Here is a 19,012-nt window from a genome sequence, read left to right on the forward strand (position 1 = left end):
TAAGGGGCAGCAGTAGCTCAGCTGGAGGGTTACCAGTTCCATGGAGTGTCCACTGGACTGGAGAAGTGCCAGTTCGCCTCCTGAGCATTGCTGAGGTGCCCTTGAACCAGGCACCATGCTCCCAACTGTTGGGGCACCTGTCCATGGGCAGCCCCCTCACTCTGACATCTCTCCATTTAATGCATCTATAGGTCCTGTTTGTGCATGTGTGTATATTTCAGACCCGTGTGTATATGAAAACAGAGTGAGAAACCAGGGGTTGGCAAGCTAATGATTATCAGGACCGTACCTCTTCCACTACAAAAGTGCAGCTGCAGGCTACCGGTAAGCTAAACCGTGTAATAAATACAAGAGAATAAGTAAGAGTGTATACTGTGTGTTGATGCCCACCAGGCATACTGAAGCATGAATAGTAATTACAGTACAATTTCAGCTTCGAAAACATTCAGTCATCACACTGTTTGAAATGATTGTGATTACTGCGATTTGATATTAGAGCACAAACTCTGCTCCGAAGTGTAACCTGCACTAGAATTATCATTAATACTCACAGAGGGAGCCTGACAAGCTGAGCTGTTTAACAAAATGGAACCAAATGCTTCTGTCTTAAAATCTGTACAACAGTGATCTGACTCACACAGGCAGCCCAGTGCACACAAGAAAATACGCTTTTTTTATTGCTGCAGAGTAACTTATTGCATAATATCACCTGTAGCGTTTGCTGTGCTGTATGACAGCTACAGGAAATAACTGGAAATGTCAAGCCGAGTGCTGCTTTTCAGGACGCAGCCTGCAGACACACTTCCATTTCAAAATGAAAGCACATTCCTCAACCTCTTCTAATATTTTGAGACTTGAATTGAAGGTTGTGAGGCTGAGTAGCTCTGCAGATATGTGCAGAAAGTCACGGGAAAAAAAAGTTGTAGCCTGTCTTTTATACAGCATCTTTTACCGCAATTTGACGCTTTAATCTTCTCTCTCTCTCCAACAGGCAGGCATAGGACCTTTCTTAGCACTGGCATGTCCAGATTTAAAACAAAATGACTGAAATCAAATTAACATGTACACATCGACAACAGTCAGGTGCGCTGTGCTGTCCAAGGTGCTGAGTGTGTCTGGAACAGAGCAGGTCTCTGTCTCCCCGTGCGCAGTAGTGTGAATATTTATGCTATTAAGTAAACGGAGAAAACATGTCTATCATTGTTTAATAGCAGCAAAACAATAAGGCTTCATTCATTAAAGACAGAAACTCGATCTCTCTCCTTTTCTCCCTCTTTTTTCTCTGGCTCAGGTGTGTGGAATGGATCCGTTGTCTCTGGCTGGCTGCAGGAGCAAACCTTTTTTTTTTTTTCTTCGTTTGTTTTTTTTTTACCGGCAGTGAGATCATAACTTAAAGAAACCAAAGAAAATGTGTAATACTGAATATTTCGTTTGTTTACAAGGTATTTTGAATTTTGAAACCTGTTTTATTGACCTGTTCGTAATAAATTACTTTTTTTGGACTTTAAACATTTATCTCAGCATTGCAAGTTATTGATAATGAGAGAGTCAAGACTCAAGCCAGCAGCAGCCACATGTAGAAAAGTGGATATACAGTGAATGTCTGTACTTATGAGAAATGGCTTAACAACTAAACATTTCCTGCACTTAAACTGGTAAACTGGTTTATAAACAGTGTCCTGTGAGATCTGCCACTGCGCACCTCACAACCATGTGTAATAGTTGCACGTAATGACCGCTCCTCGTCGGTTAAACTGCACGTCTCTCATGTTTGTCTCACTGACAGGTGGAGAGCCTACAGACAGGTAGCCATTAGCTACGAGCCGCTCCGCCACTGACTGCTCTTGTCCTGTCCTCTCCCTCTTCTTTCTCTCCTGTCCTCTCTGACTATCACTAAACTTTGGCTTTTGAACAATGCAGGAGAAATGTTGCAGACAGTTTATATTATCAGCCTGGGCCTGGGGCTTGGTGTAACAGTAAATGGGATGTGTTGTAACGTGTCTGTTTGAGTGTACTTCTTACCCTGCGATGCGCGATGTGGGCAGCCGGGTCCAGCCTAGCCCCGGCCGTTGGAAAGAGTGTGGGATATACCACTACTAGGAATGGGAGGGGGGGACTAAATCTTTTAAGATTTAAATAGCACATTATTGCGCGATTATAATGAGCACTGCTTACATTGTGCTTTCAATAAATACTACTGCATTGTTCAAAAATTATTAATTGTGTCTCAAATTATTATAGGGGGGTACAGCTTTACTTGAGAGGGGGTCATGTCCCCCCCTGTCCCCCCCCAGGATTTCCACCCCTGACATAAGGTGCTGGAAAGTCCCCATACAGTGGGTGGAAGGGGTGGGGAATGAGTCCAGCAAACCACGGACTTTCACCTGAGAGCCTGGTGTTCTCTTCCCATGTGAATATATGTAAACCATGATGCTTTTTTGAAAATCTAACCACATGTTAATGCTGCCTTAACCTAACCACATGCTTTTGTTGATATCCTGGTGTTGGTTGTGCCATCCTGAAACATTAACAGCAGATGCAGGAGGATACCTGGTGCGTAAATTGTATGTAAAAATCTACTGACAATGTGACAACTTGGGATGACAACATGTTCATTTTTGATTTCCAAGGGGCATTATCAAAATGACCAAAAGGCCTCTGGACACTACTAAATAGACTTCCAACCAATCAGAGCAACAGACAAATATAAACAGGCTACAGTTTGCAGAGATGAGCTGTGATGTTGTAGCATCAATATGTCTGTGAATGTGTATTGCTGTTTTTGCCATCAGAATTTGAAAATGGAGCGTCAGCAGACAGTTCCACATTAGCTGCAGCCATCTTGGTTGTTTTTGAAAATGCTTCAATGACGCTCGTTCTTACTAAGTTAGGTTTATGCTAGCTATAGAGCCCCCCGCCTGTGCGTAAGCTAAAATAGGACACATTTTGTGTGAAGTGCCAAGGCTCTGAATGTTGTCATGTCTGACACGCTGCATATTAGATAAATGGTTGTGATTAGCCCAGAGTGAGCCAGATCAGGTGGAACTCTTTCTGAAGGGAAGGGGGGCCAGACGCATCTGCCAGAGCAGATAAAACCTGAGCTTGCAGAATCATCTGGTTCCAAGGCTAGTTTAAGTTAACACCCCAAGTTTCCCATGAATATTCTTGCAACGCATCGTGGCACAACTATTCATATAATATCCTATGAAAATGCACACACAATTGTTTGTATGATATCCTATGAATCGGCGCCCCACTAATGACATTACAGAAAATTGTGTAGGTTAGTAAAGCTATCACCAAAGCCTGCCTCCTGCTTTGCTTCCATCATGTGCGATCACGTGATCGCAGCCTTGCCAAATTCATGGGTTACACACAAATTATTGTCTCACGATTACATAGGATTACTTTTTGTAGAAAAAATGTATGTACAGTGCAGAACAACCTGCCTCTTGACATGTTAATAAACAAATCATAAGGCTTAGAAGTCCACTGATGGTCCATAGACGGGTGGCTCTCAAACATTTTTTTCAAAAATGTATACCTAATAATGTTTGTTTCTGAAAATAGAAACACTGAATATAAAATGTGTTTTCCCAAACTTATATTTACATATATATTTATTATTTTTATTGAACATTTAATGGTGTAATTGTTTTAGGAATTATGTAGTACTATTTTTTTTAAATTATTAATGAACAAATTCAAAAAAAACTCATGTGCCCCCTGTAGTACTGCAAAGTATTCCTAGGGGGACCTGAACCTCCATTTGAGAAACACTGCCATAGACTTAAGTATTGGATGAATTTAAATTGTGACCAAGCATCAACCACTGGGGCTGAAAAATGAAGTCAACACGATAGTGCCAAAAACTGCAGTTCCACTAATGGCCACTTGAGGCTGGCTTCAAGAGTGGGTAAATACCCATGGGTTCCCATGTTAAAATGCCCAACTTAACAGCAGAAATAAACATGATTAAAGTAGAACGTAATTAGGCGCAGAGCTACTTTGAATGACAGGCTCTCTCTCGATACTGTACCATGGCTTCTCAGTTAGATCCCCCCTCCCTGCTCCACAGTAACAGCCTCTTGCCCAAATAGGATCACTTCTGGCTCCAAAAACAAAAAAAAAAAAAGAAATGGTGACAGCCAAAACATCAAATTCAAGGCTTGGTTTGAAATTCAGAGTTCATCATGATAGCCACATCCATTATTTTTACAGCCCATGATTGTAACCATATAAATGGTGCTACTTGGTACTACATGTAAAGTTCAGTAATCACCAAAGTTATAAGGATACTTTATCTGTGAACTACGAATGTCTTTGCAGAACAATGTGTCAATCCATCCAACAAAGGTTTACATTTGTCCATCTGAATCCAAGCTGTGGACAAACTGATGCATGCTGCCTGCTAAAAGCCTTGCCAGCTTCAAATCTAAAGGGATGTATCTGTTTCTCACATGAGCTTCCAGTTCTCTGATGCTGCTGCATTATGTTTATGTAATGTAACGTACAGGCTGCGAAACGTAACAAGCAGCTCTCTGCAGTGTTTCAGCCCAAGGTCACCTGTCAACAACGTCCGGGGTACTGTAACACTTTTCACTAACACTGTCCTGGTTACATAATTCTGTCAGAACCCATCGGGTGCTGCAGCGCCGGCATGATGGGGGTGGGGGCTCTGTGGGGTGACTGCTCGATGGTCGAGCAAAGCTCTTAAGTTCGACATGAAGAGGGCTGCAGGCAGCAGGCAACTTTTAAGACACATCACAGCAGACTGTTTTCATGATACTGTGGGGACATGCACCTGTAATCACAGAGACAACGTAGGCTTGCATCTAAGGACAACATCCGTGTCCCTACAGCACAATATAATGTCCTTACACATTTCAAAAACTGGTTTAGTCTATGTGTGTATCAAGATCTTTCAGGTGACACCACATCACCTGGCAGTCATGTTGGAGGAAAACCAATAACTGTGAACAGCTGATGTTTTAAGGCCCTGACACACCAAGTCAACGATTGACTGTCAGTTAATGATTACTGTTTACGAGTGTCTGTCACCCTAGTTTTTGTGGTGTGTCCTGCACTGTTGGCACTGGTCGCCCCTTGTTGGTGGATTTTCGGCCAGTTCAGCATCTTGACTCCTTTACGGTAAAATCGGGAACTGCCCATTAGTCCGACAGCCCATTGGTTCATCATCCCATTGTTCCGACCATATTAAACCCATTGTTTCGAAGTCTGTTCCGAAATCATCATGATGCCCTGTGGTTAAGGTCTGGTTAGGTTTAGGCACAAAAACCACTTGGTTAGGGTCAGGAAAAGATCATGGTGTGGGTTAAAATGAAAAAGAAAGTGACAAACACATAAGCTGTGAGCCTGCTTCGCCTCAAGCCTTTCCCAGCTGACCCAGAGCCGGTCGCGGCACACCATACGCCCGCCACAAGCCATTCAGTACCGCGGACAGTCGGACTAATGGGATGTTGAACCAATGGGCTGTCAGACCAATGACATGGACCCGTAAAATCTTTGGGGCTGAAAAATGAAGCCATCACGAAAAAGCCATAACTGCATTTCCTTAAATGGCCACTTGAGGCTGGCTCCAGAAGCCAGTCAATCCCCATAGACCCCCATGTAAAATTGCCCGAATTTACAGCAAAAATAAATGCATGTAGTAATATGCTAAATAGCTATCTTGAATCCACCCTGTCGGTCTTCAGGTTTTCCTTTTTAAATGAGGAATACAGACTCCTGCCGCCTGCTGGTATGGAGAGTTATTTCCTCTCATGCAGGGGCATGCGCGTGCCAGTCAGCCGTCGGCTGTAGTCTTTGTGGTGTGTTCAAGTGCAGCTTTTTGGCCAAGACAGAAGAAAAATGAGGTGATGCAACAGTCGGCATTTGTCGTACTAGTTCTTTGATATCATCAAGCTACACCTAATCTGGCAGATATTCTGCCTAATTTTAATCTTAGTTTTGGGCAACCAATTTATGATTAAAATGGGGCCCAATATGTACTGGCCAGAAATAACTCAGTTAGATAATCAACAAAAAAAGGGCCAGGCTTTGTGCGTGTTATAACTGAGCTCTGCCATTCCACGCTTAATCATGGTCTTTTCGCCTTCATTTTGGCACTAACTGAGCAAATTAAAAATTCACCCTTATTAACAGCTTCTGTTTTTCTTATGTCTGCTCCTGCTGAATATACTTAGAAACTCTTTTTCGTAGATTTTACATGGAGTACATGTATAATCAAGATGAAATGGCATAAACAAACAATTTCAATCAATTTATCAAGCCTCTAATCACTTTTGTGCCTGAGCAGCTGGAGTCCCTCTGCAGCCCAGCTGGAAGTGGCAGGTCTTTAAAATGAGCACTTTGAAAGCCACTGCCGCTGACCTGTGGTCTGTGCAGATGAATGCATGGAATGAATAGCTAATGCAGTTGCAGGAGTGTGTGGTCAAACTCTTCAGAGCTACTCGAGCCAGAGGGGCTCAAATAGCTGTTAAGAGTCCACTTTATTCTGAGAAAGTCACAGGTTTGCAGGGTGACTGACTCTAAGAGCCCAACCACTTTGGCCTGAATGTTAGTTTTGTTGAAACACTCGTCTGTAGGATGTGTGACGCATCATTAGAGCAGCAGGTATGAAAGGAGGATTGTACATTTTTTTCAAAATATTCTTGAAATGTCAGTTCTACAGTTCTGTAAAAACACTCTGGTCTAAATGTTATTGTATTAAAAGCTCAGGCATGTGGGAGTGTTTTGACATATACGGCATGCATTAAATTAGATGGAAAGTGAACCGTGTGCTTCTCTGTTTAGGCTGCTCGGTATAGTACATGCAGTCCCTGCAGTTAGAAAATATCACATGCTGTGTATTTTTGAGTACATGGTTCCATGTTCTGTTCTTTATATTTTGTTTTATGTTCTGAGCCATTTTGTTACCCACCTATTTTCTCTGCCCACCCACCTATACATTCCCTACATGCAAATCTTTCTTGTCTGAATTACAAATATTTCTGTGAGACAGAAATGTGTTTGCACTTTGTACAAATCGACATTAGCAATATTAAGCTCATGTTATGTTATTTAAACTTTTCTGTTTGGCTTGTCCTGTTCCGTCCAGCTCTGATCATCTGAGACATGAACCATCTGTGACTGAAAACCTTCACTCTGAAATTTAACGTCCAGACCAAATGACGTCCCCTGTGAGTGTGATTTGTCACAGTCAGTGAACCAGAGTAACATTTAGTTTTACTCTAATTTTGTCCCTTTTTGCAGAGCTCACACAGACATGCTTTATACTCTGAACTGTTTGAGCTCTTTGGTTTGTGTGCTTGTCAGGCACTTGTTGGTAGTGATTCAAATTTTCCTCAAACAAATGAAAAATGCAGTGAACTCATGGACACAATTACTATGGAAGTTTCCAATTAAGCCATCTTCCAAATGTAGCATTTTCAATTTACAAGCGCACCCAGCTAGGATGCCTTTAAAGTTGTGGCCTTAAAGGTTAATGGCTATTCAAAAAGCTGGGAACTCTAAAGTTTGAAATATCTAGGCCCAGATCACACAAAAAGCAAAACAGTAACTAGTATCTAGTTCCTAAAATGTTCAGGCAGAGGGTACCTGCTGTAGCTCTGGTTGAGGGTGAGACTGTCAGCAAATAGTTTGTTGGGCACAGGGAAACAGAGATCTGTGTGGGTACATGAGACCCTAAAAAAGAGCGTGTATCATGGGCAGTACCAGTTGGTCCAGGAGCTTCACCTCCATGATGGCTGTTTCCAGGCATATTTTAGGATGACTTTGGGGCAGTTTGACAACCTGCTGTCTGTTATCGGACCGTATAGCTCTGGGTATCCAGTTACCTCTTCCACCAGTTTCACCTCTATTGTTTACTACTGTAAACTACTTGTTGTGACCACCACAGAAGGCCCGCCTCCAATGGGAAAAAAAGATGACAAAAAAAAAAGAGATGACGTGGAATGCGTTTCCAGCCTGAGTTGAAGTTTTTTCAACTTGAGGAGTTCAGAGTGCCACAGTGAAAACACCAGGCGCCTAGAACCCAGAAAAGCGAGGAGTATTGCAACGGCGAGCCAAAAGCTTCAATTTCATTGAGTAGTTACAAAAAGCCGCCTCCAGCTGCTGAAATGTTTTCTGTGTGATCCAGGCCTTAGAAGTTCAAAACTCGGTTTGTACCAAAGCAACACAAGATTCAAATGCCTCCTCACTATCGGGGACCATATACACTTTTAGTCTTAACAACATTGGGGCAATTTGGCACCCCACTCTGCCTGGTACACTGGGCAGCTGCCTATGTTGCCTATAGGAAGATCCACCACTGGCTTTCCCCTACTTCCGCTCTCAAAATGCAAAGCATGGATGAATGTCAGAAGCTAACACACAGTGCATCCTGGTACATGCAGACACTGCATGACTCCATGAGTGGGTGGTCTATGCTTTTTTCAGTCAGCATAGCACGTACTAAGGAATTTATTGCTTCAAATGATAACATTTACCATCAGCACTGACTGGACATCCACATAAAAGGTGGCGATTTTTCCCTTTAAAGCTCTCCAGTTTTCCTCAAGTATTCCATCTTTGTATGACAGCAGGATGAACATGCTGTGTTTAAATGATTTTCTTCCATTCAATAAAAAAACTATTAAACTCCAGACTCTTTGTACATCTATTGGTCTTTTGTGATTTCATTTCATCCATCTAGTTTTACTGAAAGCCTCCAATTAAAAGCCACCATTTTATCTCCCTCTGAGCTGCCAATCATTTGTCCCACATTCACTTCGTAAAAGGCTGCCCACATGCGCTTTAATTCCAACATGAAAGTGCAAGGCCTGACATCCCTCTCTTCGCCCTACATAAACTGTGACGGCTCATTCTCGCCCGTCAACAGCAGCCATATCTGTTGTGCGAATGGCTTTTCAAACAGCAGTGATGGAGTTTCTAACTGATGTCATCTGGCGTGTAAGACATGATGAATGCCGCTCCCTATACAAGCCGAGCAGAGGACAGACTGAGGGGTGAGAGGTGATATATGGCTGCTGGCATCATGTAGGTTAATAAACTGAAGTCACACAGAGACAAAAGGGAAGCAGGACAGAGATCTGAGCTCCTGATATCATCTGACGCCATCAGGGGAGTATTTACAGCTCCATCAGTCAACAGCATTCTTTTTAAATCAGTTTTCTCTATGTTTTATCACCTTCCTTTTTCGCTACCTTTCTCTGTGTTGCAGGGATCCTTTGACTCGAGGACACACTCGTTATCATTCTCCATGTCTCTCGCCCTCCCTCCCTCTCAGCGCTTCTCTATTTGTCTCTTTCTCTCTGCCGTTGTGTCTCCTTCACTCAGGTCATCAGAACATCTTCATACAAGAGAAAACAAAGGAGCTCGCCATGAATACACTGGGTGTAAGAATATATGTTTCTTCTGAAGGGATACGCATTTTACATTTATTCCTTTGAGCAATAACACAGTGTTAGGTGGGTTAGGTTTGAATTAGCGCTAATAAAAAAAAAAAGAAAACATTTTTACAGAGACTTTTTCTTTTTTCAATACTGGATCTGCACATGTGCATACAACTTTCAAGAAACAGCCATAGCCTGACACACTGAGTCTGTTTACACCTGGTATTGACATGTGTTTCAGTGATCCAAACTCAAGTGGTCAGCTGAGACACATTAGCGTTCACACCTTCGTCAATTGTGCATCTCAAGCACTTGTGTTCACATTTTGTTACTGCCTGTGTCACTAAAGCTAGAGCATCGAAGATCTTTGCATACAGTTATTGGGTCTACACTCTTTCTAGCTGCTTGCTAGTCACGTTAGCAGTTATGTTGGTACAGCTGGAGATATCACTGTCTGCAGAATTCAACGCATTTCCTTCCATAGGGCTAAATGATGGATGGCCACACAACTCTTTGTCTAACTTGTGGCAAGTTACAGAGCGTTGGCGTGCTATCATCAAAACAACCATGTCCTGTAACGATGACGAATTCCTTATTCGGGATGCACCAGGAGACATTAGCGTTTACAAAAGATATGTGGTCAAATGCATCACCTCTGCAAGTGCTTTGAGTGGTTGGATCACAATGCGTCTTGGCAGTGATGCCCCACATATTTTTTTCCACAAGGGTGGCAGACCAAAACCAAAAGCCATGCCTGAATTTCAGGGATTAGCTTATGCTGTTGAAGCATATGCTAGTTGAATACTATGTCAATGTGAGAGTCAAGGAATCATATACTGATATACATTGATTTCTTATTTAAAGTTAATATTACTAATTATTTGATGTGCACAGACCTGTGCAGTTAACATTTTGAGTTCCACAACAATCCTTTTTTAATGTGTCATGCATACATGTTTGGTGGTTTTATTGTTCTTCAGATAGGCAGACTGTCCTTTTCCTTAAAAAGAAAAATACAAAGCTTAAATTTGAAAGAGTTCATTGATTGTAAGGAACTAAACATTTACTGGGAACAAAGCACCTCAAGTTTAGGGAGGACTGGTCAGTACATATAGAACCCATTTTCATTCACATATCTTGAAGTCAGTGTCCAAGTGACCCCTGGGAAAATCATGCCTGTAATTCCAGTTGTTTCCTCACCAAAATTTAACCTAACTTCCCCCTACATTTTTGCCAGGGGGCTGTTTGTGTCATTTTGTGGTTGTCTTGTGTCTCATTGTGGTGGTTTTGTGTCTCATTGTGGTGGTTTTGTGTCTCATTGTGGTGGTTTTGTGTCTCATTGTGGTGGTTTTGTGTCTCAGTGTGGTTGTTTTGTGTCTCATTGTGGTGGTTTTGTGTCTCAGTGTGGTGGTTTTGTGTCTCAGTGTGGTGGTTTGTGTCTCATTGTGGTGGTTTTGTGTCTCAGTGTGGTTGTTTTGTGTCTCATTGTGGTGGTTTTGGGTCTCAGTGTGGTGGTTTTGTGTCTCAGTGTGGTGGTTTGTGTCTCATTGTGGTGGTTTTGTGTCTCAGTGTGGTGGTTTTGTGTCTCACTGTGGTGGTTTTGTGTCTCATTGTGGTGGTTTTGTGTCTCAGTGTGGTGGTCTTGTGTCTCAGTGTGGTGGTTTTGTGTCTCATTGTGGTGGTTTTGTGTCTCAGTGTGGTGGTTTTGTGTCTCATTGTGGTGTTTTGTGTCTCAGTGTGGTGTTTTGTGTCTCATTGTGGTGGTTTTGTGTCTCAGTGTGGTGGTTTTGTGTCTCATTGTGGTGTTTTGTGTCTCAGTGTGGTGGTTTTGTGTCTCATTGTGGTGTTTTGTGTCTCAGTGTGGTGTTTTGTGCTGGTTTTCCTTCTCTTTGTCATGTTTTTTTGTTCATGGTTGTTCTTGTGTCCTTTTTTTGGTAGTTTTGTGTCTCTTTGTGATGGCTTTGCAACTCTGTGGTAGCAACTCTGTGCTTTTGAAAGAGACTGGCAGTGGATCAGTGGTGAGCATCATCCAAAGTAATCTAACATAAAATACCTCATGTTGTCTGAATAGAGCTGGAGCTCCACAGCCTTCATCTATTCTCTGTTCTTTACCCAGTGATTTACTTTTGGGCCGCATGTCTGCATTGAGTACCATGTCCTTTTTTGTCTCCATATGTACAAATCAGAGAATCCAATCGTCACATCCATATAAATTCCTTCATTAGTATTCCCCACGGGATCACATAGAAAACCAAAGGAAAGAGTGTTTTGATGTGCGTCAAACACCATCAATGTGTTGTGTTTAAAATGTGTGTAAAGGAAATTATTGACAGCAAAATGAGGAAAATCAATCTTAGGGAAATTAATTGAAAAAGCCAAAGTGTCAAGTCGATTTGAAACATAACATAAAACTGAAGTATTTACATTTGGTCTTTGATCTAAGCAGGAAATGGACAGTTTCACTCATACGTTTTCTGTAAGAGGTAAATGACCCAGAGGAGAATTGATCATTTTAATGATTAATTATTGAACTTGAGCTACATGAATGTGAATAACGAATAATCGATCGTCTCTTAACTGTGCTCATCACTGCACCTCTGTGCTGCTTAGGTAAAGCTTAGGTAAAAAAAAATAAACACACTGCTGCTGTTTTTGTGTTACAGATTCTTGTCGGTTGAGTCATGGTGCATTTGAGTGTGAAAAGGTGCTGCAGGTGTGTGTGTGAGTGTGTGTGTGTGTGTGTGTGAGTAGGTTGCAGCAGACGTTCTCGGTTGGAGCAATACAAAATACACTGAACATTTTCCTTTGCAGTGCATCGCCTGCAGTGTGTCACTGAATACACACACTCATAAATAAACACATTAAATATTACACACATGCACCTACAGATGTGTAGGCGGGCGCACACATGCAAACAGCTATACGTACACATACTTATGCAACCAAATAGCCTGCGTTGGCAAGAATACACAAGTATGATCATTGCCAAACATACAAATGCACACAAACATACACACACACACTCTTATCTTAAAGCAGAAATTAAAGGCACACACACACTCCCACACCTGCAGCCTCTTGTCGCTGGCGATGCTCGTGCAGAACAAACGTCAACTCCATCAGCCAGTGCTGTCACCCACAGTGACAACATCAGGCTAACACTCTAGAATAAAGCCTGCATACATTAAACCTGGAAACAGTGGCTCCAACCACAGGCTGATTATCTTTCCACCCACCGCTCTCACATCTGATCGCTCTGATTTTCATAATAACACGCTCTGTCTCATCAATCAAACGCAGAAAGGATACGCTGCTGTGCACCTGACACACAACCAGAACGCTGTCAGAAATACACATTCAAAGGTATCACCGGTCAGAACAATGGTGGTTTCAAGTCTTTGCTGAAAGACACACACCATCATTCATTGGTGACTGAATATATGCTGAGCCTCAACAGCTTACAAATTTTTTTCCCAATGCCGTCCTTAAGTAACCATTCTTCTCAGCAGTCTCAGCTGTGGCGGTTTTCATAAAGTAGGTGCCTGTGAACGCCTGCTGTCTGAAAACTGAATTAGCTAGGCCCTCGATGTGGTTTAGTGTGGGGATGACGCCTGAGAGGCTATTTGCTAAAGAGTGACTTAAGTACACATAATACACATAATCACAGTAAATAACGTCCCACTCCAGCATTTATACAGCACTTAAAGACACATGCAGTGATGGACACAAACTCCGCGCCTCATGGAGGGAGGAAAAGAGAAGAAAATAAACTCTGGCTTTTGTACCTGAACCTCACCAACCGGCCCAGTTGCCAGATTAAAATGGTGGCATCTTACATTTCTGCAATCTATGGATAAGTTACATTTGCGCGTTTCATACGTACATTTCATATACACTTAAGGAAGACGGTTGCCAAGCAGCAGACATCAGCAGACCACTGTTTGAGAGCAACAAAAGTGAGTATTTTTTAACAACAGGCCAGGACATTTCTAGCCATATTTGTAGCAACCAAACAGGTATCTTTGACTAAACTTTGGGACGTTGCCAGACGTGTCTGTGGTGACCAAACTGGATATTTTTTACTGGGATGTCAGGATATTTCCAGATGTGTTTGAAGTGGCAAAAGTGGGTGTTTACAACAGAGGCAGGTCATTTTAAGGAGACCTTGGAACATTTCCAGCCGTGGCTGTAATTACCAAACCAGGTATTTTTGAACAAGATGTTGGGATATTTATAGACATGTTTGAAGAAACAAAAGTGGGTGTTTACGACAAAAGCGGGTATTATCTAATGGCGTGCCAGGATATTTCCAGCCGCGGTTGTGGCAACCAAACAAGGGTTTGTTTTTTTTTTTCAGAAGTGCTTATTGTAACAAAAGTGGGTATTGTTTAACAACAGACCAGGACATGAGATGTTCTTTTTTAGCACATGTCTCTTTAAGCCCCCCTCAGGAAAAAAACTCTTATTTTTTTTATTTTTTTTTTTTAGTATAGCGACACTTACTACTGTGTAAAAAAATAGCCAATGAATTAAACCAGAGTCTTCACAACCAGACATGTTCCAGCAGGAATATAATCCGAGATTGGGGAGAATTTATCAACATCTGCAGAAAAAAAAATACGTTTCCCTGGTGTTAGCATGTAGCTACATGTAGCAGTGTAGGCTACATCATGTAAATGCAGTAGTGTACCTGGAGCAGATGACCATATAGAGAAAGCTGACGTTAGCTTTTCTCACAAGTAGAAAGAACCAGTATTTAATATTCAGAGTATTTAGAAAGTCTGAGGGTTTTGCTCACAGGCATTACTTTAACATACATTTTTTGAAACTTTGGCCACATTAACACATTAATCTAACACTGTAACATATATTACAGATGAAAAGGAAAAGCATAATAGGTCCTGTTAAAGACTTCTGAATGTTTACTGTTGAATGTTCAGACACCCTGATGTGTTGGTGCCATGCCATTGCCCAGAATTCTGAATCCCCATTAGTCCCAAAAATGTCAGAAGCTAGAGCTGGCCTTTCCTCTAACAGTCCCTTATCCCAAAATCAAACGGCCACGCTCCAAAGTCATTGAAAATACATACTCCCGGCAGTTAGTTCCAGTTTCCCAACAGCATTTGAGCCACTGAATCTGGGTGTTTTTCACTGACATATGGCATCTTTTATGCCACCAAAACAAACATTCCTCACCATTTGTGCCTAAACCTTACCACACATTCACCACAGCATTGCTGACCACTGTAATGTATCCACAGTTTGAAGAAACATAATTAAAACTTTTTTCTAGCAATTGCATTGTCTAACTGAAAGGTGTCTGTATTGAAGAAACTGACTTTGGAGCAACGATATTTATTTTTCACAAAACAGTCTTTTGGACAAATCAGCTCTTTGTCCAGTGGGCCATTTTTCGGACAATTGGGGCTTTGGAATATTGGGCCATCGGCAACTGGTTGTCCCCAAAATGTTTCCATATAATTAGCACTAAGAACCATGACAAAAATTAACCACACATGAATAAAAGTTTCCCTGTAACTGCTACAAAAAATTGACACAATTGTAACATTGTCTTTCCTACTCTGCATTCAGCATTTGAAGTCAAAGTCCTTGATATAGCACATACAGCATAAAAATCTGCAAAGTTTCAATGGATGTAGGCCACAGGTTGGACACTGAGATCAGGCCTTCAGTCTTGAGTGGTTTGATTCAGCAACAGTATCCCTGCAACACACTTCATTCATCTGGGCTCAGCAGCAGCTAACCAAGCAGACTCTATGAAGGAAACACGAGCTGATGAAAGACTCGTTAACAATCCGGCTGCTGTTTCAAACTCAACCAAACAATTAATAAACATTTCAACTGCAAATTGGACCACATGGGACGTTTTAGGATGTGAGCACTTTTCATCTGATGAATAATTTATCATGTGAATGAATCAACTTCCCGCCTGGTTTCTGTACGTGTGTGTGTGTGTGACAGCAGTGATCATGTTCACAGTGTACGCTGATGCTCAGCTGTTAACACCAGGCTAACTGTAGCATGACTGGCGTTTATCAGGCTGATGCAAACAGGCTGCTGTGTGTATGTCCGTGTGTGTGTGTGTGTGTGTGTGTGTGTGCGTGTGCATGTGCATTTGTTGCCATTTTTCATTGACAGAGTTGGAGAGGAGAATGATGGGTATGTTGGAGGTGGAGGTGGCTGTGGAGGTGTGCTGGAGAGGGTGATGAGGCAACGGAGTGATGGATAAAGAGAGGGATGGAAGGATTATCGGGGTTCAAACCCAGACTGTTGATTTTATGTCAAACCTGACGACTCTCAGCTTCAGGCGCCGGAGTCTTGATGACTTCCAGGTTACGACGCGTGAATGTGTGCGTGCATGAGTGTGTGTATGTGCATTTTCTTATGTGCTTTGCTTGGCTGCTTGGCTGATGGTGCAAATGAGTGATGGTTGCAGGAAAGGACGAATGAGAAATAAGAACATGGAAAATGGAAATGGAAAAGAAAAGAAGTAAGGAAGGTGAGTGATGGAAAAGGTGCCACAAATTATCTGATGGATGGTAATCCAAAAACGACAGTGGAGGAGGTGGGTAGGAGGGATGCGAGGAGAGTGATCAATGGAGGAAAATGAACAAATAATGAGCAGAGATGCAGAGAGGTAGAAGAGACACAAAAATGAGGTGAAAGGGGAGGGAAAGACAGAGGGAATAATGGGTAAAAAGCAGCAGAGGAGAGCAGGAAAAGAGCAACCCCCCACCCCCCTCCCTGTAGTCCACGTACACACTCACACACACTATCATACACACTCACCCATCTGCTTCTGCTCTCCGTGGGCGAGCCAGCGAACGGCAGTCTTAGCCCCGGCACAGTTACGGCAGAGCTGGCTGAAGGCTGGAGAAGAGCGAGGCAGGAAAAGGAGAGAGAGGAGAGGGGGAGAGCAGAGTGGTAGTCCCTCTACCAAGTGGCGAGTGTGTGAGTGAGCAAGCAAGACGTCTGCACCGGAGGAGGAAAGAGAGGGTGAGAGGAGGAAAAAAAAAGGAGGTGCAACAGACAAAAACACCAGCAAGCAACTCCTCGTGATCAAAACCCCAGCTTTACTCCAGATCCACCTGAGAGACCAATCCTCAGCTGTTGATGGTTAAACACACAAACACACACTAGTACACACTGCTCGTGCACGCTCCCTCACTGAGTGCTGTCGCAATGACACCGTCGGCTATGAGTCTCCCCAGCCCGGCAGTGCAAGGGGAGAAATGAACACACGGACCTCCAACACCTTCTCTTCCTCCTCCTTCCTTTTCTTGTGTTTTACCTCCTGCTGCTGTTTGTCCTCTTTATCCAAGGGGTCAGTAACACAAAGACACAGAGAGACAGAGATAAAGGAAGAACTGCTCTTTTTCTTCTTTTTATTCCTGTTTTATTATCCTCCTCTCTGCTGTGAAGTCTCCCCTCTCTCGGTGTCCTTCAGTGTCGGACTGGCTGCTGCTCCACAGCGCAGAGAGGCTGGACTGCATTCAGCTCACTCTCTCTTTCTCTCTCTCTCTCTCTCTCTCTCTCCCTCCCCATTTCCAACCCCCCCCCCCCCCCCCCCCCGTCTTTCCTCTATCTCAGCAGCTGAATGTACCTCCACACCTCTTCAGCTCCCTCCTTTAATTCAGTCTCTTGTCTCTCTTTCTGTCATTCTGTAAACACGGTCCCATCCACCTGTTTTTATGCACAATTTATGCTTAAACAAGACCAAAGTGCAACACACACCAGCTGCATCACGTCATTTCACAAGCATCAGTCACCGCCTGCAGAGTGCACACCGCACATGTCATACAGACAGAAGAAGTAGTCAGGGTACAGAAGTCGAACCAGAGGAGATAAAATAGCGTCTTTTCCGTAGAGTCGACACGCGATGATGCCAGGAGGACTGATAACTGGTGGCCAGGGTTATGGAAGAAAGACTCATTTTCTCATTTACAACAGAGCTGCAAAGTGGGAAAAGCCACTGGTTTAAATTTGTCAATATTTTTAAGAAAAGCAAGTAAGACAAATTTGAGTGCAACACCATCAGGAGCAGGATGGCTTATGCCTGTGTCACCATCCAGAGAGGCTCCATTCATTTAGTTATATTCACTCAGATTTTGAGCATTGTTTTTGATTGGGTCTCTTGTTTAAACTTTTACTGCCTGTTTTCTGCCAATCAAATAAATGTACATCAATATAAGTAACTGGAGTCTGCCATGCCTGCAAGGACAAGAATGCATTTCAGCGCTGAAAATTCAACAATAGTCTTCTGACATCAAAAAAAGGGCTCTAACATTATTGTACAGTAGGACTGTACCCAACTCAGCATTACGATACGATACAATATACTTTATTGTCCCACTAATTATGTCAGTTGAATCATGTAAAGTTTTAAGTTTGAATGGGCTCTGCAGGGTGTTCAGTGTGACAGCGGCATTCACATCATATTGTAAACAAGCTGACTGCAATACAAACGAATCAGAATTGTGCGACAGTATTTGTTGCCGACACTGGATATCAAACAAAAGCCAGAGACTGTGACATATTAAGTTGCTGTGAGATGGAAATGCATTACTTTTATGCAGAAGAGAGAAGATAATGTTATCTCAGGGCCATACTGTGCGGGGTCTCCCCTCCTCTGTGCCGCTGTATTGTGTCTGCAGCTATCTGTACCAAGGAATAGCATGAAAGTTAGGAGCGCTCACTCTGTAGCAAAGTCTGGGGACCAATACAGAGGTACACTGCATAGCACAATGGCTAGCATGAAAAAGGCTGCTCAACTTAAAGCAATCTCAGTCAACTGAGGGGTCTCTGATGATTCGAATCTGCGATCATCAGGGGGGCAGCCCTACTGCACAGTGTCAAGCTTGTTTACCAGCTGTGAAAGTGCTATAAACATTGAAATGCTCAATGTCAAACCTGAGGAAACATCTCCAGGTAAGTTGATGTAACTTCAATCAGTAAGAAAAGTAATCAAAAAGCAATGCAATAAGTTACATTTGTTTGATGAGGTAATTAAAATAGTTACATTTTCATTAGCGAAACTAGTAATCTGTAGTCTATCACATCTCAAAATTAACCTTTCCAACACTGTCAATACCGATAAGCCTTAGCTGCCATCGCTATGAAGAAGTAGCCAGTCAGAGGTGAATTTAAAAAGCTTTATGGATGCAGCTTGAGCAAAATGACATCTATGGGTTGTGAAATCTGTTTTATTGACACTGTTGGCAGCGAAAGTCACAGAATTTTAAGATGGGTGTTTGGATGTCTCCTGCAAAGCTGCATGTTAGTGGTCATAGTTGTAGTTTCAATTGTTAATCTTTTGGATTTAGCATTCAGGGTGATTAACGGAGTTAGGAAATGTTTGGTTATCTATTAAAGATAGAGATGAGATAGATAGATGGCAACAGCCAAACTCAAGGCTTTAAAATGGGAGTCCACAAACCAAGCGATGATGTCACGGTAGCTACATCTAATATTTTACAGTCTAAGCTTGAGGACCAGCAAAAATGTCTTCACTTTGCAAAAATGTCCTCAGTCTGTTGCTAAAAGTACATTGGTCCTCATTATGTATGGAGAACAAG

General features: G+C 42.5%; 1 protein-coding gene across 2 annotated transcripts in view; it reads right to left on the reverse strand.

Annotated features, from left to right (window-relative positions):
- LOC117263687 (glutamate receptor ionotropic, kainate 5-like) overlaps positions 1–16,899 on the reverse strand; it is a 417,373-nt gene extending 400,474 nt beyond the window's left edge. For both annotated transcript variants that reach the window (XM_033637282.2, XM_033637280.2), the window contains exon 1: positions 16,227–16,899. The gene's annotated coding sequence lies outside the window, so the exon portion shown is untranslated. The remainder of the gene's footprint in view (positions 1–16,226) is intronic.
- Between the last annotated feature and the right edge of the window lie 2,113 nt (positions 16,900–19,012).

This window comes from Epinephelus lanceolatus, chromosome 16 (genome assembly GCF_041903045.1).
Source record: "Epinephelus lanceolatus isolate andai-2023 chromosome 16, ASM4190304v1, whole genome shotgun sequence".
Taxonomy (NCBI): Eukaryota; Metazoa; Chordata; class Actinopteri; order Perciformes; family Serranidae; genus Epinephelus; species Epinephelus lanceolatus.